The following is a 27,253-nucleotide window of genomic DNA, read 5'->3' on the forward strand; positions in this document are numbered from 1 at the left end:
GGAAGGTGAGAACCTGGATTCTTGTCCCAGCACAGCGCATTAGTATCTATGCAACAGCCAGAAAATCATTTATTAACTTTAGGCCTTAATTTTTAAAGACTTACATGATTCCTGGGCCTCTTCTAGCTCTATAACAAAGATGCTAAGAAATAAAGATGATTACAGTATAAGCAAATGACATGCAAATCACTTACTACCAGAGAACAGATGATTCTTACTAACAGAAATCATATCTTACCACCACTTTAGGTCTTTCTTGCCACCCTGGCTCCCCTACCCCTTTGAATAACAACAATATTAAAATTAGATATTTGGAGTTGCTTTCATTGAAGGAACTTGCATTTGCTTTACTGGTGCACAAGGAAACCTATTCTGAAATCTGCCTAATCAACAGATATTAATATTGTTTGTTTAAATAAATAAATGTGCTCACATAGTTAATAAAAAAGAATGCTGTATGAAATCATGCTTGAATTCATTTATTTTGAACACACACATACGAGCACTTAGTTTAAATATAAAGAAATAGACAACTATAATGAATTACCTACCCCGTATTTATTTGGAAGTACTGTTTTGTAGGACTTTTCAAAGTAGTTTAAATTAGCAACCAAAAATCTATGAAAACACTTTGGAATGCTAATTTTGTTAATGATTTGTTTGTAATATGTAGTAAAAGGAAAGATATATGAAATATATCATGGCCCATTAAAAAAGTCAATGAAGGCATATGCCTTTTCTTTTTTTAAACATTTTCTTTTCTTTCTTTCTTTCTTTCTTTTTTTAAAAGATTTTTATTTATTTATTTGACAGAGAGAGACACAGCGAGAGAGGGAACACAAGCAGGGGGGAGCGGGAGAGGGAGAAGCATGCTTCCTGCTAGGCAGGGAGCCCAATGTAGGGCCGGATCCCAGGACCCTAGGATCATGACCTGAGCTGAAGTCAGACGATTAACGACCCATCTACCCAAGCGCCCCTTTTAAGCATTTTCTTAAAGCAAGCAAGGAGCCCTCTCTTTGCCATCTTTCAACTAAACATTCATTTCTCATCCTGACTGTAAACAAGATGCAGTACAGTAACTGACAGATTTGGAGGCTTTTTTTAGTTAACAGAAAATAATCAACTCAAAAAAAATGGGAGCAAAGCAAGCACCAGAGTGCTGTCAAGGAGGCTGAGCTTATTAATACTAATTTTTTACATGTTTCAACCGACTACATGAGCCTGTAACTGGTACCTAAGTTGTAAATTTAAACTGCTCCACCTCTGTGAGGACTGTATACTGAGCAGTCATTATGCGCTTTCTTTTGTGTTCTCTGATGGGAAAACTGAAAAGCTCTTCCCCTTTTCTTAAATTAAATGCTTTAATAAAATAAGATTTCTAAGGGAACAAATACTCCACTTCTAAAGTTGTAAATTACTAAAAGATGCTCCCACTGGACATGACTGTGTGGAAACTACAGTGACCGAACGCTTTCCAGAGCTTATATGTTCACGCTCTCAACATCAGTAAGTAAAACCAGAATCATGTGGAAGTTCTGTTCCACCAAGTTTTGGACAGAGAGTGAGCAATAGTCCAGGATGGCCAGGTCCTCGTCACTGGGATGGACACAGACATCACAGCCAACTGGAGCGACCAAATGATGCTTTGCTTCTGCTCTGGGGTACCTGTGCACCCCCTCACAACTCATGTGCTCATAAACAGGGTGCATCCAATCACCCACTCTTTCCCTCACTCCTCCATCACACTACCCAGTGAGGGGCATTCCTATTTAAGCCCTTTTACTCAACATGGAAAATACTTTCCACAGAAAAACATTTTATAGAGATTCTAGTAAATTGGATAAAGATCTCAAAAAACTCTAGGGACTCTGCACATAGGTACAATTACCAAAAGAAATTATTGTAAGTATGTATTTTGAGGCAACTGAGGTCCAACTTTGGGAAATTTACCTCTAAATACTTAACAGACTGTGTTTTGAAAGTACACACTTTTTTGTTTTGTTTTGTTTTGTTTTTTGGTATTTCAGCATGTGCTCAGATTTGGCAGAATCTTGTGGGATCTCTGAAACTTCAAGTCTTTTCACTTTTCTCCCCTCATCTTTAAACCGCCTATAAACTTTCATCATCAGTATTCTGCTGCAGGTACAGACATGGCTGAAATGCACTGATTCATCCCAGAAGGAGGGATGTTTACAGAAATTAAGCCAGATTCAGTCAAAGCAAAGCACAAGTTTCAACATGAAAACCCTACCCCCACCTCTAAAACATCCTTAGTTGTGTCTGACTTCTTGTCTCTCCTACTCCTCCCTTCATTTTGCTCTGTCATTTTTTATGTTACCATGTACTTTTCCTTTGATGGCAGTAATTTTGAAAGGATAAAGAAATTTTCTTCTGACCACAGGTTTAATACAGCGGCCTCTTAACTGATTGGTCTAAAAGCAGAGATTACTCCACCTTCTAACATCTGTCGTGAGAGTCAGATTACAAATCAACCCAGGCGATCAAGGGGGTATATAAGAGAAGAGGGAACACAAGGAAAAAAAAAAAACTAGTGGTTACAGTGGTTGAGGTCATCAGCAGAAATCATGATAGTTCTTTATCAGACACTATCTTACAAAGGGACACCATGTCAGAAATAACAAACAGTTTAATGTTAAAAAAAAAAGAAGTCTCAAATTTCCTAAGTAGAAATCCTCTTTTAGATATAAAATAATAACCCTTTTATAGTTCAATCTATGAAGACATATTTAATAATATTAAACAGAGTTAAGTATTTCCAATGAAGAAAATGATCCTTTCAACGTCGCCCTGTTTTTAAGTCACTTAAAGCCAGGAGAAATATTATCAGTGAAATGCATTAATTACAAACACCCTATATAATATATACAGCTACTTACGCATTTTATTAGAAAAATGAGTTTATTCTTGATATTTTATATTTAAGAAAAGGACTTGTGAACTGCTTTTAATGTCTATGTTTGTAAATCTTCTAAGATTACTGCAGTGAACAAAAACATTAATCAGTACCTATTTATGTTATGAAAATATACCTCCAATTTTTTAAATGATAAAAGTAGCCTAAGGCAGTCAGCAAAGATCTCAGAAATCCCAGTCTAAATGGCTTTAACTTATAATTCATGCCAAAAAAAAGTATGTCAAGGAAACACTGAAGGAAAGCAACAATAAAAACTTGGCGAAACACTGAATTTTTTAGGCTAAATGTTCCTGATGATTCTCTAATATATACAAGCACCCTAAAGGCAATCCAGAGATCCAACTTTACCCCATTAAAGCACTGAAGTTTCCTAAGTGTCTAGAGTGTAACCTGATCATAATTGCTGTGAAGGGTAAGAGTTGACTACATGCTAAACCTTGCCATCTGTAGGCGCTTTAACACAACTCTAGTTTGGGGTGTGGTTTCTTTTTTTGTTTTGTTTTTTTTGATGTAGGGTCAAAAGTTTACAGTACTTATTTCCAATCACAAAATCCTCTGATTTATGTCATATTTGAACAATTCTCAGAACAATTTTGGTACTACCCAAATGTAAATTCACAGAACACAAAGCTCTATCCCCAAATCTATTTCACATTCGTATTACAGATAGTCTTTACTGATTAAACAAATGATGTTTATTTCCACATTTGGCAAAAGGGTTGAATTTTCCCCAAAATAATTTTCCCAAAGACTCTCCTTTCAGAATGCTACTAATTATTCTCATTTTAAGACTCGTTTAAGAAACTGAAAGCTTGTGACCCTGAATCTATACAGAAGGTGAACCAAAAAGTATTCATACTCAGAACCTCAGGTACATTGCTACTAAAAATCCTATTTTTCAATATGCTCACTAACCCCACTCATTCCAGCTCCACTATGTACAACAGAAAGAAACGCTGATGTACTACTTCCACCACCAGGGTTCAGCACTGAAGAGCTGATAGTGAGTTCAACCAAACAGATTTATAATACACTTAAATCTATTAAAATTTCGATCTGCATATAAAAAGACAATCCACAGTCTACTAAAAAGGACACTTTACCCAGTCAGGAGATTGGCCTATAGTGCTGATGATTTTAAGTCAGTGATCAATCCAAAATTTTTAAAAGGCACAAATGCCATTTTCTAAAATTCTCATTTTCAGTTTTATTTACTTCATTTACAGTTATCAAACTTCACCTGCCAAACTCTAACTTTAATTCACAAGAAATTTCCATTAAGCTGAAATTATCACCATAAGTTCAGTAGGAGTAATGGGAAAGTATCTAAGGGCAGAATACAGTCCTTAAAAAGAAATAAGAAAGTATTACTTGTTCCAGTTTAGCTTATAAAAGAACTGTATGCCTAAAAGACACTATGTAAACCATGTAAATCTGAAATTTATTTTTGCTGTGATCGTATAGTGGTTAGTACTCTGCGTTGTGAAATTTATTTTCAATGGACAGGAGAAATTAGTATTTAAAAGAACACTTCTGGGGCGCCTGGGTGGCTCAGTGGGTTAAGCCGCTGCCTTCGGCTCAGGTCATGATCTCAGGGTCCTGGGATCGAGTCCCGCATCAGGCTCTCTGCTCGGCAGGGAGCCTGCTTCCCCCCCCCCTCTCTCTCTCTGCCTGCCTCTCTGCCTATTTGTGATTTCTCTCTGTCAAATAAATAAATAAAATCTTTAAAAAAAAAAAAAAAGAACACTTCTGAAGCCTTCTTTAAAACCAAATAATCTGGCAGTAAAAATGATTAAATGCTGCTTAAACTATTTATGTGGAGGAACCTGATAATATTAAGACAAGTTGAATCAGTGTGATACTACTCTAATTTTAAAACAAAACCCCAAAACCCAGCTAAATGAAGAAGTTCAGTGGAGAAAATATGAAAGAAATTTTGAATTAATGTTTCCAATTAGCAAGGACTTTCACATAGACTTAAAAGCAAATTCCTTCCCTGATTAATTAGAATATTAACACAGAGAACGAAACTCTAATTGGCAATTCTTTCAGGGAACTAGGATGGGACAGATGTGGCAACAGCAGACTACATGCACTCAAATGAAAACAACTGCAAAAAAACACAAAAAACAAAACGTGTTACTAGACAGATGTCAGTTCCTATGTTTAAATAAGAACACTTTTCAAAATTATAAAGGCTATACAGCTGGTGGTATAGCAGAAATATAGTGGCCAAAAAGTAAGTTCATTCTGCTCTCAAAATCACACTAAACTTTGCGAAGAGCTTTTTTGTCAATTTAGGTATAATGTAAAATACTGACTGAAAAGACTTTTTAAAAGATCTAGAATTGTTCCTCTATTAATGACTCTCTAATTATCAGAAACATACTTCAATGTTTGCCATTAATTTAAGTAGGAGAATTTTAGTCACTCAGAGAATACCAATTTCTTCCTAAGATAAAAAGAGGCACATCCCTAATGTGAAATGGATATGCAAAATTAAATGAAAAGAGAGAAAAATTAAGAAAGAAATTTGGGACAGGACCCATAACAGCACTGCAATTAAAAAGGTAAGGAGAGGAAATTCTCAGGGAAGACAAATAAATCCTCTAGCCTCTAAGATGAGGGACTTACTCTTAGGAGGGGGACAAGATTCAAGGATAGCAAATTGAGGAGACTTAAAAAGCAAATTAAAAAATGCCACAGCAAGGATTTCTGAATGCCAAATTTTTTTTTTTTAAGTATTTTTTTTTTTAAGATTTTTTATTTATTTATTTGACAGAGAGAAATCACAAGTATACTGAGAGGCAGGCAGAGAGAGAGAGAAGGAAGCAGGCTCCCTGCTGAGCAGAGAGCCCCATGCGGGACTCGATCCCAGGACCCTGAGATCATGACCTGAGCCGAAGGCAGCGGCTTAACCCACTGAGCCACCCAGGCGCCCTGAATGCCAAATTTTAAATAAAAGTACAGCTACTAGTCTTAAAAAATCCTCTAAAATTTGGATACATGGACCCTAAAATACACAGACATCATCTACAAATACATGACATTCTAAAATCTTTGATAATTTTTAATTCTTTTTAACCACCAACATTCTATTCTACCTTATATTTTTGTTGTCTCATTTTACAAGTAAAATAATTGTACAATCAATAACAAAAAATGATGATAAAATACCGATATACTGAAGTCGAAATTTGTCTTTAAAAATTTTTTTAAGATTCTCTCTAGGCAGACCCCTAGAAGGTTTCTCCACTTTCTATCTTACCCATTATTCCCCAATCCCAACCATGGGCACTCTCCAGAACTTCTCATTTCCTTGGTTTCCTTATTAAGATAAAAATATTTGTTATTTTTTTTTCCCTGATTGGTTTAGTGATCCTATAGAAATAAAATGAGACATCATCCTAAGAGATGAAAAAAAATTTCTAACAATGAACAGTGATGGGTGTTATCTAGGCTTCTCATGGCAATCATTTTGCAATATATGCAAATACTGAATCACCATGTTGTATGTCCAAAACTAACGTTATGTATCAATTATACCTCAATTTTTTAAAAAATGCAATCAAAGGGCCAAAGTGGTTTGCAAAATGTTTTTGCAATAAAGTATAAACGACAGAAATCATACATGTTTGGTGATGCTCAATGTCTAATTTCCTTCTGAAACCTGGTGGATTTATTGGTGTTATCTCACCTCCCATGATTATGCCATGCTTTCTATCGTGCTGCATTTTTGCCCTACATTATTAATGTTGTTGTAATTATCCTGCCTCTTCTGTTGTTTCAAGTAATAATCTTTTCTTTCCTCTTAAACTCAGAGTTAGGGGAGAAATTGTTTACTTTAGGACACATCTATAAATTATAAACTTTTAAAATGTAGATATATAGTCAGGATTTTCATTATTTCCTTTTGAGGTTTTTTTTTTTTTTTCCAATTTTTTGGCTATTTCTTGTCATTTCTTGATGTATTCTATATGCTGGTTTGTTGATTTCTAGATAAGGGTGACTTTACCCCCCTATTCATGTTTTTTCCAACAGACAATTCACCCATTTGGCATGTACAGTTCAGTGGTTTCACAGAGTTGTTCAATAAACACAGCCATCAATTTTAGAATATTTTCAAACTCTAAACAGAAACTACGTATCCATTAACAGTCTCTCCCATTTCCAACCCCCCCCCCCAGCTCGTTTCCCTTGGCAATGACTAATCTACTTTGTATCTATATAGACTTGTCTATTCTGGACATTTCATGTAAACAGAAGCATATAATATATGGCCTATTAACACTAGCTTTTTTCACAAAATATTTTGTTCATGTTTGTAGTATTTTGTAGCACTGTATCCCTACTTCATTTCTTTTTATTGCCAAATTATATTCTGAAGTGCACATACACAACACTTTTTTTTACCTGTTCATTAGCCAACAGACATTTGAATTATTTGGGGGCCACTATAAATAATGCTGCTGCAAACATTCCCCTATTCATATTTTTGTCAATACAGAAAATCTACTAATTATTTTTTGCTAATAGGATGATATAGACCATAGGGGAGAGACTGGATATCCAAAGTAGACAAAACCCAGGTTTTTTGTAAGACCTACAATGATTCCTCCCTCCCTGAACATTCAATTACTGCCTTCCTTCCAACTTGCTCTCGTATTCCTCAAGTCTCCTTAATCTCCATCACCTTACATGGACTACTTCAATAGCCTAAATGTGCTCCTGTCTTGTTCTCCTCCAGTCCATTTGCCCCAGCACAAGGGATGCATCCTCAACACAACCTGTCATCATTTCACTTCCCTGCACTAAATCCTTCAGTAGACCCCATGGCACTCAAGATTAAAGTAAAAACACCCTCGCAAGTAAAAGACTCTTATATCATCTGGGCCCTATTTGCTGCAGGTATAGGAACTACTTCAGTTAATGACCTTCTCACCACTGGCCCTTTTTCCATGTTGCCCTCTTTGCCTGGAAATGCCCCCACCTACCCCCTGTGGGTGCTTCCCTTAGCCAGAACTGTTTACACTGTACCTTTTTAAATGGCAACATCTCCATGCTAATATAAGCTTCAAGGGAGCAAAATTTGTCTTTTCTTCCAGCTAGTGGATCTAAAACAAGGAATGGCATAGAATGGATTCTCAACACATATTTGTGACTTTGATGAAAGACATACTATGTATTAGCATACCTAATTCCTGTGAGTAGATAAGACTTTTCTAAATTCTGGACTTGGGGGGCGCCTGGGTGGCTCAGTGGGTTAAAGCCTCTGCCTTCGGCTCGGGTCATGATCCCAGGGTCCTGGGATCAAGCCCCGCATCAGGCTCTCTGCTCAGCAGGGGGCCTGCTTCCTCCTCTCTCTCTGTCTGCCTCTCTGCCTGCTTGTGATCTCTGTCTGTCAAATAAATAAATAAATAAAATCTTTTAAAAAAAAATAAATAAATTCTGGACTTGGAAAAAAATATGAAAAAACAAACAAACAACAACAACCCCAAAACACAAACCTTAATCTTGGCTACTGCTCTCCAAGCGAGGCAAGCAGCCCTTCACTGTCAGGTCATATGGGTTCCTTTTGGGACCCAGATCCATCCTTTCTCAGAACCCCTAGTGTGATCAGGGACTGACCAAAATGCTATGCTTAGTTCCTTGTCATGATTGGTTCTGAAATGGGCAGGTAGTGTGACCTGGGCCAATGAGCTGTTCCTGAGATTTTTGTTGGCGTTATTAGGGAAAAACCCCGCTCTCGTCAAAGGGGAATATTGGCTGTTAAAATGATGTAAGCTGGGGCTGCTGCTGACCTTTGCTATCACCGAATTCCTAACTGACACAGAAAAAAAGTACAGATGAAAGAAAGAGAAAAGATCCTGATGAGATCATTTACGTCCTCCTATCCACATGTACCCAGAGCTAGTTGTAGCCTTGGACTTCCCACTAATAAATTCCAAATTTGCTTATTCTGTTTGAGCTGGGTTTCTTTGGGACAGTCAAGGATCCAGGACCACACATCAGGAATCACTTATCCGTATTAGCCCATAATTGGGCATCAAAATAAGATTGTACCTACCTTTGCATCATCTGTTATTTTGCACATTTATATGGTTTAGAGCCCAAAGAATATGCCCTATTCTTATGGGTATCTTAGTGGAAAGCATGACTTCTAGTACCAGAGCTGGACTCCTACTACTTCCTTTGGTGAGTGGAACAATGCAAGTAGGTTGCAAAGCCAAGGCAAAATCCTAGGACATTGGGTGTTTATCTAGGCTAAATTTCTTTTCTTGGGCATAGAGGGACGGTATTGAAATAAAGACATTATCTTTGTCCCCAGTGACTGGTAGAATATAGCAGAATGAACAATATGACAAAGAAAAATCAGAATTGGGTTTGAGGGCTGGTATCTACCCTAGCCTACCAGACTCCTGAAGAATGGAATGGTATAACACTGTAGGTGGCTTCCCATACCATATATAATAGCAAGGATGAGAATCCAGTGTCAGATGGGTGTAAAGAGTACCACATCACTTACAGATAGCTGCAAAGGGAAGGAGGGGAGGGGAGGAGTGGCATGTGTATCAGTCATCCTGGCTATGGAAGCATCTAAAGAAGGTGCTAATTAAGCATCAGGACTCACGGGGCACCTGGGTGACTCAGTGGGTTAAAGCCTCTGCCTTCGGCTCAGGTCATGATCCCAGGGTCCTGGGATCGAACCCCATAGTGGGCTCTCTGCTGAGCGGGGAGCCTGCTTCCTCCTCTCTCTCCCCCTGCCTGCCCCTCTGCCTACCTGTGATCTCTGTCAAGTAAATAAATAAAATCTTAAAAAAAAAAAAAAAAAGCATCAGGACTCACTCTTAAAATTTAGGAATGAATAGATTATTGGAAATTCCAGATATGAAAGACATTTCTATAGCTGTAGAAACTTAAATCCTTCCTCCATTCAGGGACCATAAGCTGCTGGTAACACAGAAATCATCATGTTTGTGGTCCCTGGGAGATTGGGGGGAAAGGTAAATTAACTGCAAGTGGCCAGAGAGCATTCTCAGAAACGCCTCTATTGGAAACCCATTGTCCCATGGGGTTTTGTCGGATAGGAACAGCAAAAGTAACAACACTGAACAGAATCAGAGACCTCTAAGAGAAATGTAGCCTTCTGCTCACAGTGCCTTGTTTTAACACCATGCAGCATTACGTGGCCAAAGCCCAGGACTAAATGGTTGGAACATGGCAGGAGTTTTCAATATGTGTAATAGTTGCGGTATTAGTTTTTTTTTTTTTTTAAGATTTTATTTATTTATTTGTCAGAGAGAGAGCGCGAGCAAAAGCGAGCACAGGCAGACAGAGTGGAAGGCAGAGTCAGAGGGAGAAGCAGGCTCCCTGCGGAGCAAGGAGCCCGATGTGGGACTCGATCCCAGGACGCTGGGATCATGACCTGAGCCGAAGGCAGCTGCTAAACCAACTGAGCCACCCAGGCGTCCCGCGGTATTAGTTTTGAAAAAACACTAAGCTTTAGAATTTCAAGTTTTCTTACCTATGAAATGGGGAGACAATACAACAAAACCACTACTGACAAGAATGTTCAAGAAATGGGCATTTTGTGACACTGGAGGCCCATCAACAAAAATAACCATACTTCTATGTTTTACTTATTTCTACTCCAGCTGTAATGATCTAGAAGACATTAGAGAGTTGCAGAGTTGAGGTATAAATTGCATAGCATGAAATGCACCCATTTTAAGGGTATTATAGGACGAGTTTTAGTGAACATACGTAGGTATATGTGCCTTGTGTTTCCTACACTTCTTTAGCATCACCCACAATCTAGTTTTAGAACCAGTCTGTCAGCCCGAAAGTTCCCTTGTATCAATTTTCAGGCGCTCCCCACTTCTGTTCCTTAACTCAGGACGGCACTAACCTGTTTTTCCCTCTGTAGTGTTACTTTTTCTAGAAATTTCAAATTAATGGAATTACATAACATGTTATCTTTGGCTCCTTTGATTTGGCACATGTTTTTTAGGTTCATGTTGCTGCATCCACGAGTCATTCACTCCTTGTTGTCGAGTGGTATTCCAATGCATGGTGTCCTGCATTCTAGAAAATCCATCCTCCAAAGATAAACAGTTGGGTTGTTTGCACTTTCCAGCTGTTCTAAACATAACTGCTAGGATCATCCTTGCACAACTGCTTGTATGGTCATCTGTCCCCAAGAGAAGTGAAAAGAAACGTTGGTGTGAAATTGTTGGGTTATAGGATGAGAAACTTCCAATCCATTCCCCAAAATGGCTGTACCACTGTGCTTTCCCACCAACAAGGGATGTCATATGAGGGTTCTAGTTTCCTCCTGACCTTATCAACACTGTATGCTTTACTGCATGTCTAGCATATTTTGTTTTGGTTTTAATTTGTTTTTCTGATGACTAATGATGTCTTGTACTTTTTTGTGTGCGTTCCCCACTGTGTACGTTTCTTTCTTTCTTAAAAGGGAGATGGGGAGGGGCCAAGGGTGAGAGAGAGAGAATCCTGAACAGGCTGCATGCCTGATCTCACAACCCTGAGAGTATGACCTGAGCCAAAAATCAAGAGTCTGATGCTTAACTCTTCCATAAATGAATATAGACTAAATTTGGGGAATGAAAAACAAGTCAGGGCTTGCAACTAATCATAAAGTTCCATCGGTACCCATTAGAAGAAGCTCTAAATTATTCTAGAGAGAGATTAGATTTGGGAAATATATAGTTCCAGGTTCAAATTCTAGCTCTACCTACACCTCACTATCTGAGCTTGACTCATCTCTCTGAAACTCCGTATTTTCGTCTATAAAATGGGGATAATTTCTCTCTCCCAAGCTGATATTAAGAATACAATGAAATAAAATATACATTAGGTACTAGCAGTATGTAGGTAGGCAAGAAAAGCTTCTTGCTTAAAACATGCTTATATTCTGATATAAAAATATTATTTCCACATTTTCTTTTGAAAGTATGTGGTCAAGCTGTTATTAGAGGGTATATCAAAGTTTTTAAAAGACTCAGAGACTAAACCATGAGTTACAGTATAAAGACTCAAAAGCAAAATTTTTAGAGCTAAATTTAACCACTGATTTAAGAGGTAGCATGAACTATCAAAACATTAAAAGCATAGTTGACAGTATTTATTAAATTATAACTTCATCATGTATATACTTAAAAACAGCTTTAAGAGAAAAGAGAAAAAGGCAAATGGCAGCTGTGAATAAAGTACATTTGAGGTGGTTTAAGTAATTAAAACCCTTTTGTATTCACGGTAAATATGATTGTATCACAAAACTTATAAGCAACTAAAAACACTATACACTAATCCTACAGAGCAGGTATAATTTCCCAATGCAAAAAAACATGGAGGAAATCTGAGAAAATAGGTGGCCTAATTTCTTTTTACATTTGGTAAAATGTAAATATCATGTCAGGTTATATCACGATTACCTGAAAATTAAGAGTCAACATGAAATAGAAACTATACCTGAATATAAATTAAACTTTTAAAAAGTAATTGAAAGGGTTTTCTAGTCACTCTAAGAAATATAAATTTGCTTTGGAATTGAAAATTTCCTTCGCTTTGTGTGAAACAGTTCTAAATAAGCTTATTATGGGAAACCCAGGAAATTCCTTTTTAATATATACTTTTTTGAAGATTTTACTTATTTGTCAGAGAGAGAGAGTGCACAAGCAGGGGGAGTGGAAAGCATAGGGAGAAGGAGAAGCAGGCTCCCCGCCGAGGAAGGAGCCCAGTGTGGGACTCGCTCTGAGATCATGACCTGAGCTGAAGGCAGCCTCCTATTCCACTGAGCCACTTAGGTGCCCCTTTTAAATATTTTTTTTAATTGAGGAAAAGTTCTAAAGTTTTAAAGAAAAGAACAACAACAACAAAAAACTGGGCTGGCCCCTTTTTGCATCCTTCAAACAAAAGTACCCATATTAAATCGATTATCGATTTGTGTCTAAACACAAATCGTACTGCTTGAATTATCTATGTAACTTCATTTGAAGCCAAGGAACAGCTTAGTATCATTTCTGTGACCTGCATTTTCCTCTATTAATTAATGTCAAATAATCATTTCTGATACACAATTTAGCAACTTTATGGACTTTCAGTGTCACTAGTTGCCACAAGAATATGGACCTACAGACCTTACTGGAAGGGAGGGGGACAGTAAACACAATGCTAAGCCTTGGTGACACCTTTACCCATATTTGGTTGGTTTGAAACTTTATTTTTGAAATTCCTTATCTTTTTCTTTGTTGTTCTTTACTTTTTTTTTTAAGATTTTATTTATTTATTTGACAGAGAGAGATCACAAGTAGGCAGAGAGGCAGGTTGGCGGGGAGGGAAGCAGGCTCCCCGCTGAGCAGAGAGCCCGACGTGGGGCTTGATCCCAGGACCTTGGGATCATGGCGCTTGATCCCAGGACCTTGGGATCATGACCTGAGCTGAAGGCAGAGGCTTTAACCCACTGAGCCACTCAGGTGCCCGTTCTTTACTTTTTTTTTTTTTTTTTTAAAGATTTTATTTATTTATTTGTCAGAGAGAGAGTGAATGAGAGCGAGCACAGGCAGACAGAGTAGAAGGAAGAGTCAGAGGGAGAAGCAGGCTCCCTGCGGAGCAAGGAGCCTGATGTGGGACTCGATCCCAGGACGCTGGGATCATGACCTGAGCCGAAGGCAGCCGCTTAACCAACTGAGCCACCCAGGCGTCCCGGTTCTTTACTTTTTAAGAGAACAAACTTTCATAGGCAAAGCACTATCAATATTCATTGTATTAAAAGTACTGTGTTTATGTTTATCCTAAAGCTCAACTGACCAGACACTAAGCTAACCATCCTAGAGAAGCATGACTAAGAGTCTCCATTTCTTATTCTTTTGTTGCTTAAAGAGTCCGATACAATCACTTGCCATTTCTCTCCTCTGTGGCCCAAGACACCTGAGGATGGTCCTCCTGAGCCACAAGGGAAATGTACTCCATCTAATTATGTCTTTAATCGAAGAGAGAGAAAGAAAGAGAATGAAAAAATGCCTCAACAACGTGGTTGATCAGCAATGCTTTCTGTGAAAGAGCATGATCAAAAGAGAAAAATTTCCGACTAAAATGAAACTTGAGGGGCCACCCAGGTGGCTCAGTTGGTTAAATGTCCAACTCTTGCTTTCAGCTCAGGTCATGATCTCAAGGTTGTGAGATCGGGCCCCATATCTGGGCCTTACACTCAGAGCAGCAACTGCTCGGAATTCTCTCTTTCCCCCCGCAACCCCACCCTGAGCTCGTGCTTATGCTCTAATAAATACAAATCTTTAATTTAATTTATTTATTTACCAGTGAGAGAGTGTGCACAATCAGGGAGTGGGAGAAGCAGACTCCCCAGTGAGCAAGGAGGCCTGAGCTGAAGGCAGATGCTTAACCAACTGAGCCATGTAGGCATCCCATAAAGAAAAGCTTTAATATGGAACTTGAGGGCGCCTGGGTGGCTCAGTGGGTTAAGCCGCTGCCTTCGGCTCGGGTCATGATCTCAGGGTCCCGGGATCGAGTCCCGCATCGGGCTCTCTGCTCAGCGGGGAGCCTGCTTCCTTCTCTCTCTGCCTGCCTCTCTGCCTACTTGTGATCTCTCTCTCTGTCAAATAAATAAATAAATAAAATCTTTTTAAAAATAAATAAATAAAATAAAATGGAACTTGAGGATATGAAATGGAAAGCCCTGTGCATATGCCCTCAGAAGAATGGAACTTAAGAATCAAGGGTCCGATTTCCACTAAATGTCTGATTTAGAGAAGACTGAGACTTATCTCCTAACCAATGAACATCATCCCAAGAATGACTCCCAATTTTCAAGCCAACAAACTTACTTCTTGGGGTCTGGAGGGACTTTCCCCTCTTTGCATTCTGGCTGGACTTTCCCCCATTTGCATATAAGTACACCCCACCTAAAACCCTCAAAGGACTACAAGTAGCTTGTTACAACAAGTGTTTCCCAAACTGCAATTCCTCTGCTATTCCCAAATACACTCAATTTTTGGTAACAAAATAAAACAAAACAAAAACATCACCAATGACACCTTAGGTTTGAATCCCAATTTTGCTTCTAATGAGCTAATAAAAGCAGGTGAGCATCACTGGGCAAGTCAACTGGACCTCTCAGAGCCTTCAGTCCCCCCTACCTAAAATGATAATGTAACAGCAGCTACTTAATAAATTGCTTTTGAGGATTATGTGGATTATTATGAGAAGAACTCAGAGCACCACCTGGCACATGATAAGCCCAATACGCATCCTAGCAATAATAAATCATCTTTCACTTCCAAGGACTTTCCATTCCACCCATACTATGGTTGAAACAGGATCTGTGTTGATAATACTTGTTTCCAGATCTGTGTCTCTACATTGAAACCACACTGATGATTGTTCCATAACTAAGAAATGTACTCAAATATAAGCAAACTACATTTAATTAAACAGATGACTTAAACATATACCTCTTAATTTATGCTTAATTTATGCTCCCAGCTGGGGTTACATCATAGTTATTACTATTTGGTAATATAATGATATTTATTCAATTAATTTATTTATTTTAAAGATTTTATTGTTCAGTGATCTCCACATCCAATATGGGATTCAAACTCATACCCCTGAGACCAAGAATCATGTACTTCACCAACTGAGCCAGCCAGGCACCCCTATAGTGCTATTATTTTAAATAAGACAAATTTATATATACATAATACAACTGATACAGAAATTACATGTATACAGACAACTGTAATGTGAAGAATGTTCTGTGAATAAGACAATGAAAAAATATCAACTGACATGTTGTTCTACCTAATGAGAAAAAATAAAGCAGGATACTTCTAACTCAATTTTCTTCACATCTTTAATTTACAACTTTTGAGCGTTTTCCTCTGACAAAGCTCATGTTGCAGTACTTGATGGGATCAGTTAATCAAAACTTCCCATTTTTGAGATCAGAATAATTTTTCCTAATTAACTTGTTTAGAAGGCGGCACAAAACGTCTTTGCAACTGTTACAAGATTCAATTAAAAGCAGATGAATTGAAAAACCTGGTTCTGTTTCACTATATACATTATGGCGTAAGAAATAAAATTTGAATACTTTGAAAATAAAAAGTGGTTTCGTTTCAACTTCAAATCAGAGAATTTAGAGACACTCAGGACATGCTTCACATTCTGACACAAGGAATTTATCCCGGGTTTAAGTTGATACAACGCATGCCAAGGCCAAGAACCACGTCTTGCCAAAAGGAATAGTAAATGTTTGTTTTTCCTTTTCTCTCTATCCCTCAAGGTAACCTATATTTATCTCTGCTTCAAATCACTGTGAAAACTTTAACTACCTCATGAAACCTCAACGTGCTATGTAAACAATGACAGATATATTATTTTCATAACCAGCCCTTGTAATTTAGTAAGAAATAGAACCCTTCATCAACAGAGACCTCAGTAAAAATAATGACTTAATTAAATGAAACACTGAAGCAGAAGTATCACAATAAGCCAAAGATACCAAATGTACTGGAATAAACAAGTAATAACTAAATGCCTCTTATTTGCTATCCCTAAAATAATCACAAAGGCTCAAGAGGTAAGTGTATAGCTCCTAGTGTGGCACGTGTAGACTTGCAGGACAGGGGCTCAGGGACTTGAGGATAGCCACCATGGCAGCATGTTTGTGGGGCCTGTGGCCAGCACAGCAGACAGCTTTCCTCTTAAAAATAAGGAGGGGAAAAAAATAAGATGGGAAATAGATAAATGGGGTGAGTGCACATTATGCAATAATGCACTGGCATTTTGGGTATGTTAAAATAAAAATACATTCACAAGATAACAGAAGTATTTTACAAAAGGCTCTTTTATATTTTCAAAAGATACTTTAAAGAGAAAGTGTGAACTGACCATGACATATCATATAAATAAATCAGTGGACAAGTTCAAAGAACTAATAACTTACATGTAAGACAATAACGATTTTATGGAAAATTTTGTGTATTTCGAAGCAGCAGCAACATTAAACACCTAATATCTACATTAGGGAAAAATCTTACGTGTTCCAAAGCATCTAGTTGCAAAAAAAAGATAAACTCTAGATTCCACAAGGTTAGTAAAACAAAGTCTATTTAGTATATAAATAATGCTCATGAAACAAGCCTGATTTGTCTAAAAGATGTTTAAGTCAAAGGAATTTTAAATTTCTAGTCTATTCAAATACAATAGCATGAGTAACCACAATATAGTTCAAAACATGTCAGTTCAAAACTATCTTCTATTTTCACACTTTGTCTTATAATCTATGAAATAAAAGTTTATTTTCTGGACTCTAATAAAACTGCCATTTAATAAAAGAAAGAATTAGAAATCTAGATCAAATCACTTTTTTTTTTTTTGTATTTGCCAGAAAGAGAGAACACAAGAAAAGGGAGAAGAAGGTAGATGAAGAAGGAAGTCCCCCACTGAGCAGAGAGCTTGATATGGGACTTGGTCCCAGGACACTGGGATCATAATCTGAGCCGAAGGCAGACACTTAACCAACTGAGTCACCCAAGTGTCCCTAGATCAAATCACTCTTTGAGTGACAAAGAACTGAAAGAAATTGAGAGATCACCAGTCTCCCTTTCACCCCTACTCTTGTTACACTAATTGAAGTCACCAATTCAATAATTATGACACAGTTGTTCCTTTTGAAAATATTATTTTATAGTTTAAAATCAAGACTTAGAAGTCTCGGTATTCATATAAGGCACTGGTAGGTCTAAACTTCCCCGTTCATCTTTCCACTGAAATTCACCCTGGCCTATGACACTTCTGCCTTTTCTGTCCTTTTCACTTCTCAAGTGTAGCAAAACTGTGCTCCAACTCGCTGACACTAAGAGGTGGCAAATTTCCAGACCTTTAGGTCAAGGCCACAAAATGTCAAGTGTATGATTTTGATTATAAAATATATGTAACTAGCACCAAAAAGTCAAAACTGTTAAAAGAAAGTCCTCAAATTAATCAATTCAAAACCAATTCAGTATCTTTAAATACTTCAGAAAGAAAAAAAAAAGCAGTGAAGTCAAACAATCCTATAGGCTAGGATACCACAAAAATCAACCTTGCATGCAGACATATATTTAAGAAATTCTTCAAAAGTAAACCACATACATTTACAGTATATGGTTAAATTACCCTTAAGCCATTATTAAGTGCTAAATACATCTTATTCTCCTTTTGTTCTTTTTGAATGGGAAGGCAGGGTGTAACTAGGACAAAAAATATATTTCCGTTGACTGTAGACACCCGTGAATCATTCATGAGGTAGCAAATAATGCTTAGACAACCTAATGCATGGAAGCAGGTTAAAAATCACAATTTGTAAAATTTGCTGTTAACTTCTCTGGATTCCTCCAGTTTATCTGAGTCTTAAGCTAGCCATGGAAGTCTCAATGGAAACATCTATATCCTAAGGCCAAAGAATCACAGAAAAAAAGAAAAGAAAAGAAAAAAAAAACCTATTTAATTATATGGATATGGATAATTTCATAAATGTTTAATTTATCCTTTACATCTAGATATGGTAAACAATGGAGAATAACATAAATGATCTGAGCTTCGAAAGTAAACTATGACGTGTTTAGTGGAAGCGGCCTGACATATTTGCTATTTTATCTTTAAGGAGATTCTGGCAAGGTCAACTGACTCAAATTCAACACCTATCCAGAAAATAACATGTGTTATCTTCTAAATAACATGTGTCACTTTCCTTCCAAAGTGAGAGTGAACGGCTTAGCTAAAAATCCTACTATCCCAAAATCAAACACCATGTATTCCTGAAGTTACTGTGGTCTCACTTATGTGAAATTTTGCTTACTATGGACCTTGTCCTTAAAGCTAAGTAAGAGTATACAGGTTTGAACTGAAATCTAAAGGCCATCATGACAAGAACAAAGCAGGAAAACACACTCTGTTAACCATCTATAAACCATTTCTCCCCATTTCCACACACATCCACCCATAGTGCAGTACAGAAAACCACAGCTGAGAAATCAGAGTCCACTCTAACCTTCTCAAACAATTCCCACTCTGGTGCTACCTCCCCCAAGACATGTTAACTCAAAGGATTTATACACATATAGACTGGTGATGCTTTTAATTTTAATGATTTCCCAAAGACTCCAGTTACGGCAAAGGAGTCACACTTAGGAACTTCCAATTAAAAAAAGTATTCTCCGGCGCCTGAGTGGCTCAGTCAGTTAAGCATCTGCCTCCAGCTCAGGGACTCAGGTCAGGATCCCAGAGTCGCAGCAGTAGGAAGTCCTGCCTCAGGCTCCCTGTTCTCTCCCTCGCTCTCAAATCAATCAATCAATCAATCAATCTATCTATCTATCTTTATAAAAAAGAAAAGAAAATTAAGTGATCTCACAGTAAAATGGCTCTAAACTGAAACTCAACTTTCTTATAATCTAAGAAACAGCCTTATGAATTTTATTTAAAAACATGTTTTTATTATTTTTTAAAGATTTTATTTATTTTTTTGTCAGAACACAAGCAGAGGGAGTGGCAGGCAGGAGGAGAAGCAGAGTTCCCACTGAGGGAGCCGGAAGCGGGACTTGATCCCAGGCCCCTGGGATCACCACCTGAGCCGAAGGCAGATGCTTAACCGACTGAGTCACCCAGGAGTCCCCAAAACCATGTTTTTAAATTGCTGTCTGCAATTCTAAATTTTGCTATTCCAAAATTTAAGTCAATCAGAAAAATGAGGCTCCCCTGTATTTCTGGTATGTTTTTCAACAACACTCTACACTTAACAACAACACTCCGCTTGTCTGTACCTATGGAAATAGCAAGGATATGGTTCTAAACAGATTCCCTAGACTCTGTGATTATCTCAACCTGAAGCACAGCACACTTACCTCAGGAGGTGTGTACCTTTCCCAGAGTCCACTTTGAAAGCCTTGTGAACTCCATACAAATGAAACATTTACTTACGACAGACAGCTTTTTGTTGTCATTGCTGGTGCTACAACCTCTACTACCGTGGGCAGATTAAGACTTTTAGTAAGAAAAGACATTCACAAATCAATGCTCAGGTTTTTTCTTTAAAAAAAAATCAGAAAGCCAAAATTCAATGTGAAAACACTGAGCAAGGAAATATGGAGTTAAGCCTGTAGCAATATTCCTTTTCCAGTTGAATAATCTGGGGTATTGAAAGTGCTAGTTTCCACGGGACTTAGCATAGTATAGCACAATATAAATAATTAATAAATATTTCCAAAAGGAAGGAGAATCAAAAGGAAAAGAGTCATGGCCCAAACGTAAAAGGAAAGAGGGGAGCAAGAAAGGAAAGGTAAGAGTGCTGAATGAATTTAGCTTTGTGGGGAAAAGTAGGCCAGTCTGTTTACACTAGTGTGTATATAAAAAAGGAGGAAAGTGGAATAGTAAAAATGCTTTCAAAACTGGCCTGTCATCCAAACAGTTTCCAACTGATGGCTCTGTGTCAGTAATACCCACTGCAAGGCAATTTCCACCTACCAGTAGGCCTGAGTTCAGCAGTCCGCTCTGCTCCCCGAAACCAGAAGAGTCTACCCAGGGAGGCTAGGGTTAGGATTCCAGCTCCCACAGTTAAATGACTGAGGGCATTTTGGCAGCTGTCAAAATATTTGTTACTTTCCAGATCACAGTGCCTACCATGCTGACATTTCAAAGAAACACCACCAAGTAGCAATACTATTAAATGTCTGCAGATTTGGCCTAAAGCAACATATATATATATTTAAATGCTTTCAATGTTTGTATATATTAATACTGATTTTCAATGGCTCAGATCTCCTATTCAAATCAAGCCACCCTGTGTTCAGGGGACTTTTAGACATCTCTTAGTTAAATCAGGCAGTCAATCATTCATCTCACATCTATGAATGAAGAGGGAATTCAAAACCCAACAAATACTCACTTGAAATGTATTTTCAACTATGTCATAGGTAACATGGACATAATTTCTTTTGTGTCTTGAAATGCTTAATAAGATTTTTAGTATTTAGTACACAATAAAGTATATTAGTATTACAAGAAGTGTATCACACTTTATTGTACTTTGGACAACTTCCCTCTCCATCTATTAGTATTGAAGAGTTTGGCTCTAACTAGTGGGTGTAAACAATTCTTCACCCACTCCTCCCCTACCATGTTCTCCCATCCCAAATCTTCTGGCATACAGAAAACAGACTTAAAAATAAATACAAAGTACATATGATTCCACACTGAGTTCATTTTCCATAGTGAAGAGAAAATTACATTTCAAGGCTATATTGTCAAACAGATTTATCTAATGTTTGCTCCTGTTTTGACTATCAATTCTAAGAATATTTTACTGGCTAACTTTAAAAATGCTTAAAATGTGAAAGTGGAATGGAAATACTGATGTAGATATAGATTAAAAAGCACAGTTTGGTCTGTTAAATAAATTTTGACTTTTTAATTCAAACTACAGAATTCCCTTTCCATACACTCAAATCTGAAATTTGTATTTGTACTCATAGACACAAACCTGTTGAAAAGTGTGAGGAAATATAATCAATCTTGTTCTCAAATCAAAATTTTTATGATGTATTCAACAACACCGTCTTCAAGAACATTTTGTCCACAATATTATACATGTAAGACTCAAAATATTTTTATATAATGTCCTTCTCAGCTCCGAAACTAAACTAAATAAAGTTCTATTTGAAGTTCTGTTTGAACCAACTCTGCTCTCAAAACCATGCCACTTCATTTCTTAAATAATTAAAAATATTTTACCAGATATAAATTATTTTACCTTTCAAGATAAGGATTCTAAGTAATTCTATAGTCACTACATTTCATACAACCTGTTCTAAGAAAAATGATTCATCTACAAACTATAAATGCCATCTGTAAACTATAATTTCTAATATTTCAAGGGATAAAGAATGCTGATTCATCGCATACCACATTTATAATGGAAAAACGAAACCAAATAGCTTTCCCCCATGTGCTTCTTCCCCGTCCCCAAAAGTGAGCATGAAATGAAAGTAACAGGATGGAACTTTAGTTCCAACTTAGTAGAACTGTTTAGGTAGTCATTAAATTGTTAATGAGTTGTCATGTTTCACAGTTTGAAATAAAGGTTAAAAGTTAGGACCTGCTAATGAAATAGAAGCAAAATAATGTTTGACTTTTAAATTAATTTTGAAGTCCTCACGTATCAATATGATTTTTCTATATTATACTTACTGCCACAAATATGCTTGTATTCAGGACCATTTAGACATAAAATAGAGCTTGGTGGTTAAAATCAAGGTCTTTGGAGTGGCAAATTGCCACTTACTTGATATGACCTTGGAAAAGTCACTTAACCTCTCTAAGCTTCAATTTCCTTATCTGTTTATTCTAAAGATAACTCAAAAGCACTTACATAATCCCTGGCACACAGTAAGAGACCAATAAGTAATAGCTGCTGTTATTACTATTATCAAGGGAATCTCTGCAAGTTGCAGTTATAAAATTAAATGTGAATAACAAATAAAAGAAAAAACCCTAAAGATCAGACTTAATTCTTTCTATATATGAAAATCATGGTGGCAGAAGAGACCAAAGCCTGAAGAAAGATCAAAAAACAAAACATACAAAACAAACCAAGAAACCAATAATAGCAACCAGTAACTTGGAACACCTAAAGAAAACTGTCAAGGACACAAGGAAATAGGTGGTCTGCATATTCCTATAGCTGTATGTATATATATATGTATGTATGTAAGCAAGCTCAATGATCAGTGTGGGGCTGGAACTCACCACCAAGGTCAAGAGAGTAAGAGCAGTATGCTTTACCAACTGAGTCAGCCAAGCATCCCTCCTATAGCTCTAGGATAATGAATTCAAACATCAATATAGACGGTGGAAAAATGACCAAAAAAATCTCCCCAAAATCTCCCCAATCTAGAAACCGAAAACTAAGTAAGGAAGTTAAACTTTGTCTCCAATGACAGGTAGTAGGAAATTTTTAAATTATCTGGTTTTTAGAGATTTTCAATTCCCTCACCCTACCAAGATACCACAAAACCTATCCGATATGGTAGCATAATCCAGTAAGGAAGTAAGTAAGAAGTTCTCAGACCTGCTTCAGGTTTGTCCGTAACTTGAAAGAACCTTCTAGGGTAGTGACAAAATAAATAGAGAATTGGAGGCATTATCCGCTGAATTCTATCCTGATTAAGCATACTTTAGGACAGAAAATATGCAACACCGGTAATTTTTCAGAACATTTAAGACCCATATACTTTATCTGATACAAATTAATTTCATATTTAAAAACAGTATAAAAACTATTTCTAGCTTTTATTTATAGAAGCAGAGTTCAATGACTCTGAATATAAATAAATTCTTAGTATTTACTACCCAATAAATAAGCAAACATTCATTCAGTCTTTCCCATATACCAGGTGCTATTCTACAAGTCAGGGATACCATTTTTTTCACCAAGACAAAAATGGTCTCAATTTTCATGTAGCTTATATTTTCGTAGGGAAGACTATAAAAAAATAAGAATATATCAGGTGATAATAAATATCATGATAAAAATCTATCAGGATTGTGTATTAAGAAGTGACTGACAAGCTATTTCAGACTAGTTGGACAAGAAAAGCCTGCTCACTAAATTTAAAACATTTAGCTCCATTTGCTGCCACAATCAACAGTAGCTATTCTTTTATTTATATACAAAAAGAAATTTATATACAAATGCATGGGACATTCTCTATCACCTCATCCAATGGGTATGTGTAAACTCTTCCCAAATATACACAGTAAACACTGATAAATGGTAAGATCACCTTACCTTCAAATTCATTTCTAAACATATTCCCACAGAATTTTTATAACACAACAGAAATGCTGAGAAATGTACATTTTGTTTCTTATTTATATTTGCTTTGTTTACAATTTATTTTGCTGAACTATACTTTTTAAATATTTGAGTTTACTTAAAAATCAAAATATTCCAACAGAATGACTGAACTTTGACTCACCTGTGCCTGTACACAGTGCAGAAGATCTATAAATCTGTAGCCAAATCCAAGAGAAATCTGCAATGCAAACAAACAAGCAAACGTGAATAAAAAGACCCAGAATCCTCTCGGACTCATTAAGGTGGATGTGATTTTTACAACCAATATAAAAGTAACTCATTAATAACATCTCGCCATTAAATTGCATGATAAATCAAGAAGTAGACTTGCTGCATTACTTCTATTTTGTTAAAAAAAAAAAAGTAAAATATGTAAAGCCTCATTTCATTGTGAATTATGAGGTGTCTAGTCTACATTTTGAGTTCCCACCATAATTCTTACTACATTTCCTTGTATCTGCTTAGGTCTCATCAGGAGCACTGGAAGCTGAGAAGCAGAGACCAGAGATCCCTATGTTGAGACCGCCCCCTCTGGACCAGCCCAGCATCCAGTGCATAATAACACAGTGCATGGTAAATGTTGGCTAAGTAAACAAATAAATAAAACTCACATTTGCAATCTGAATTTGTTGATTCATAGTTTACTGTAAGGAATCAAAAGGCTCGAAACTGTCAAAATAAAAATCTAAGTCATAATTATATAAAGAAGTTCAAAAGTGACAGAATAATTTATCTCAAGAAAAAACTTGAGGGAAGCCTGGGTGGCTCAGTCAGTTAAGCGGCTGCCTTTGGCTCAGGTCATGATCCCAGTGCCCTGGGATTGAGTCCCACATTGGGCTCCTTGCTCGGCAGGGAGCCTGCTTCTCCCTCTGCCTCTGTCTGCCATTCTGTCTGCTTGTGCTCGCTCTCTCTCCCTCTCTCTCTCTGACAAATTAAAAAAAAAAATTTCTTTTTAAAGAAAAAACGAGTAAAATGATGCAAAAATGCCATAAATATATGTGACATATAAATATGCCATATAAGTCACATATATGAATTATATGTACATATATGACAATCTTAACATTTTACAAGAGCAAATGTAGGTAAGGAAGAAATAAGCATTTAATCATGAAGGCACCTGCTCTTCTGCATGTATCTTTGAGAACAAAGACTTTGTAACTCCAAAGGAACCTGCAGCATTTTTTCTGATCCACACAAGAACCATTTCCACTGCACTAAAGAATTTTGTTTCCAAGATGCACAGTAAGGAATACAAACAAGTACATGCTTATGTTGTTTTCTGTGTATTAATGTTTACTACTTTAAATCTAAAGAGGTCTAAAGGGGAAGAAAAGAGAAAAAAGTCCATTTTGAGTTTTACCAGGACCTGATCGGGCTGGAGATCTGGAGATCATCCAATGTAATGAAATGCAGCTAGGGTGTTAGAGATGATTCATGAAAAACAAAAAGAAAATCTGTATGCAAATAAGAAGTTATCACAGTAAGTAAAACGAATGGATTCTCCTCAAGTGGCAGTCAGTGAGCAGTGTGCAATAAACTGTTATGTAATAGGAGTCATCAATTCTTTCTGGCTCTGCTAGGCTAAATGTATTCATTATGCTGGCCTACTTAAGCAACAACTACTTCTATACCAACAACTAATTCGCTCAAGGACATCACACTATGCAACAATCAACAGCCAAAAGTTGTGACTTTTAGTAGGAGTGATGTTATTAAACTATTACTGCTTGATCTACAATTTTCAGTAAGTTTTCACTCATGTGCTAAGAGAGTATGAGAAGGTGCCAACATACCCATGCTGATAAAAGATATAGGACACATAAAGGTGTGGATCATTTCCACAGTACAGAATATCTTAGTGTAACATTCTGAATAAGAAGTATTAATAAAATATTTAAAAACACAGAATCACAAAATGTCTTAGAAGTTACTAAGGGAAAATCTCAGTCATTTAAGCCAGTAGTGCGGGCAGTAACAATTCTGCCAGAAAGCCACATCGCTCTACTCTCGGCAGCTTTTCACCAAGTTCCTTCAGAAATGCATTTCAAGGAAGGGAGAGGGGAAGAAGTCTTTCCTGATCCTGGCAGACACAAGGGAGGCAGGAACCTTACAAGAAAGGGTGGAGGGATACATGTCACCTTCTTCTTTCTTACTACCATTGCTATTTCCACGGTAGAGCTTAAAAAGACAAACTGCCTCTCCACAAAGCAAAGGGTCACCGTTAAAAGGCAGCATGGAGGGGTGCCTGGGTGGCTCGGTCCCTTAAGCCTCCGATTCTCGGTTTTCAATTGAGGTCAAGATCTGAGGGTGGTGAGATTGCTCAACCGTCAGCATGGCATCAGCTTGAGACTCTCTCCTTCTGGTCCCCCCGCCCCCAAATTCTCTCTCTAAAATAAGTAATTAAATATTAAACAAAAGAAGAAGAAGAAGAGAAAAGAAAAAGAAGACAGCATGAAATGGTGGAAAGAATCTCGTATGGTTAAGCATCATCAGACAGACCAGTTTCGAAACCTGGCTTTATCATATAAATACTGCTGCTGTTAATATTATTCTATCATTAGCAGCAGCTTAGGTATGTGACGTAGGAAGTATTACTGTGAACTCAAATATAAAATGAGGATAATAATGTCCTGTTTGCAGCAGTATTAAATGAGATGATTACATAAAGCACCTGGTATAGAGTAGGCATTACATTTATCCTACCAAGTATATGATCCTGCTAAATTATGCTAGCTCTGTCAAGTAACCCAACGAAATGATGAAAAAGTAGAAGCTTCAGGCCTGTCCTACCCTCAGTAACCACTTTTCCTTGGAACGTCCTAATGGCCTTATCTGCTGATAACCCTCCAGAGAGACTGCTGGGAAATTTCTGAACCAGGGCTACCTTAAAATGACATCAACAGTTGGAAAAAAAAAAACTACCTAATTTCAAATATTACTATAAAGTTCAATCAAAACAGTGGGGTATTAGCATAAGGCTAAACAACAGAAGAGAACACAGTCCAGGAACAGTCCCACACATTTATATCAATTTATATTCAACAAGGTCCCAAGTAATTTAATGAGAAAAAGTCAGTCTTTTCAACAAATGATGCCCAAAACTGTTATACACATAGAGAGGGAAAAAGAACCTTGACCTTTACCTTGTACCATGTACAAAAATTAACTCAAAATGGATAGGAACATAGACCTAAAAGTAAGAACTAAACTACAAAACCTGTAGGAGACCATCTTAGAGAAAATCATTTTAGATTAGGAAAAAATTTTTAGCTATTATACCACATAAATGCATGTATATTTTAATTGCATAAAATAAAAATGAAGACCACAAAAGAAAAAACCTGATAAAATGAAAAATGGTTTGGAAGTTTCTCATCCTA

General features: G+C 37.0%; 1 protein-coding gene across 6 annotated transcripts in view; it reads right to left on the minus strand.

The window, feature by feature from the left end:
- NCOA2 (nuclear receptor coactivator 2) overlaps positions 1–27,253 on the minus strand; it is a 303,539-nt gene that overhangs the window by 170,275 nt on the left and 106,011 nt on the right. For all 6 annotated transcript variants that reach the window (XM_059394696.1, XM_059394697.1, XM_059394699.1 and 3 more), the window contains exon 2: positions 23,992–24,048. The gene's annotated coding sequence lies outside the window, so the exon portion shown is untranslated. The remainder of the gene's footprint in view (positions 1–23,991; positions 24,049–27,253) is intronic.

The sequence above is a fragment of the Mustela nigripes genome, chromosome 3, assembly GCF_022355385.1.
Source record: "Mustela nigripes isolate SB6536 chromosome 3, MUSNIG.SB6536, whole genome shotgun sequence".
In the NCBI taxonomy this organism is placed as follows: domain Eukaryota; kingdom Metazoa; phylum Chordata; class Mammalia; order Carnivora; family Mustelidae; genus Mustela; species Mustela nigripes.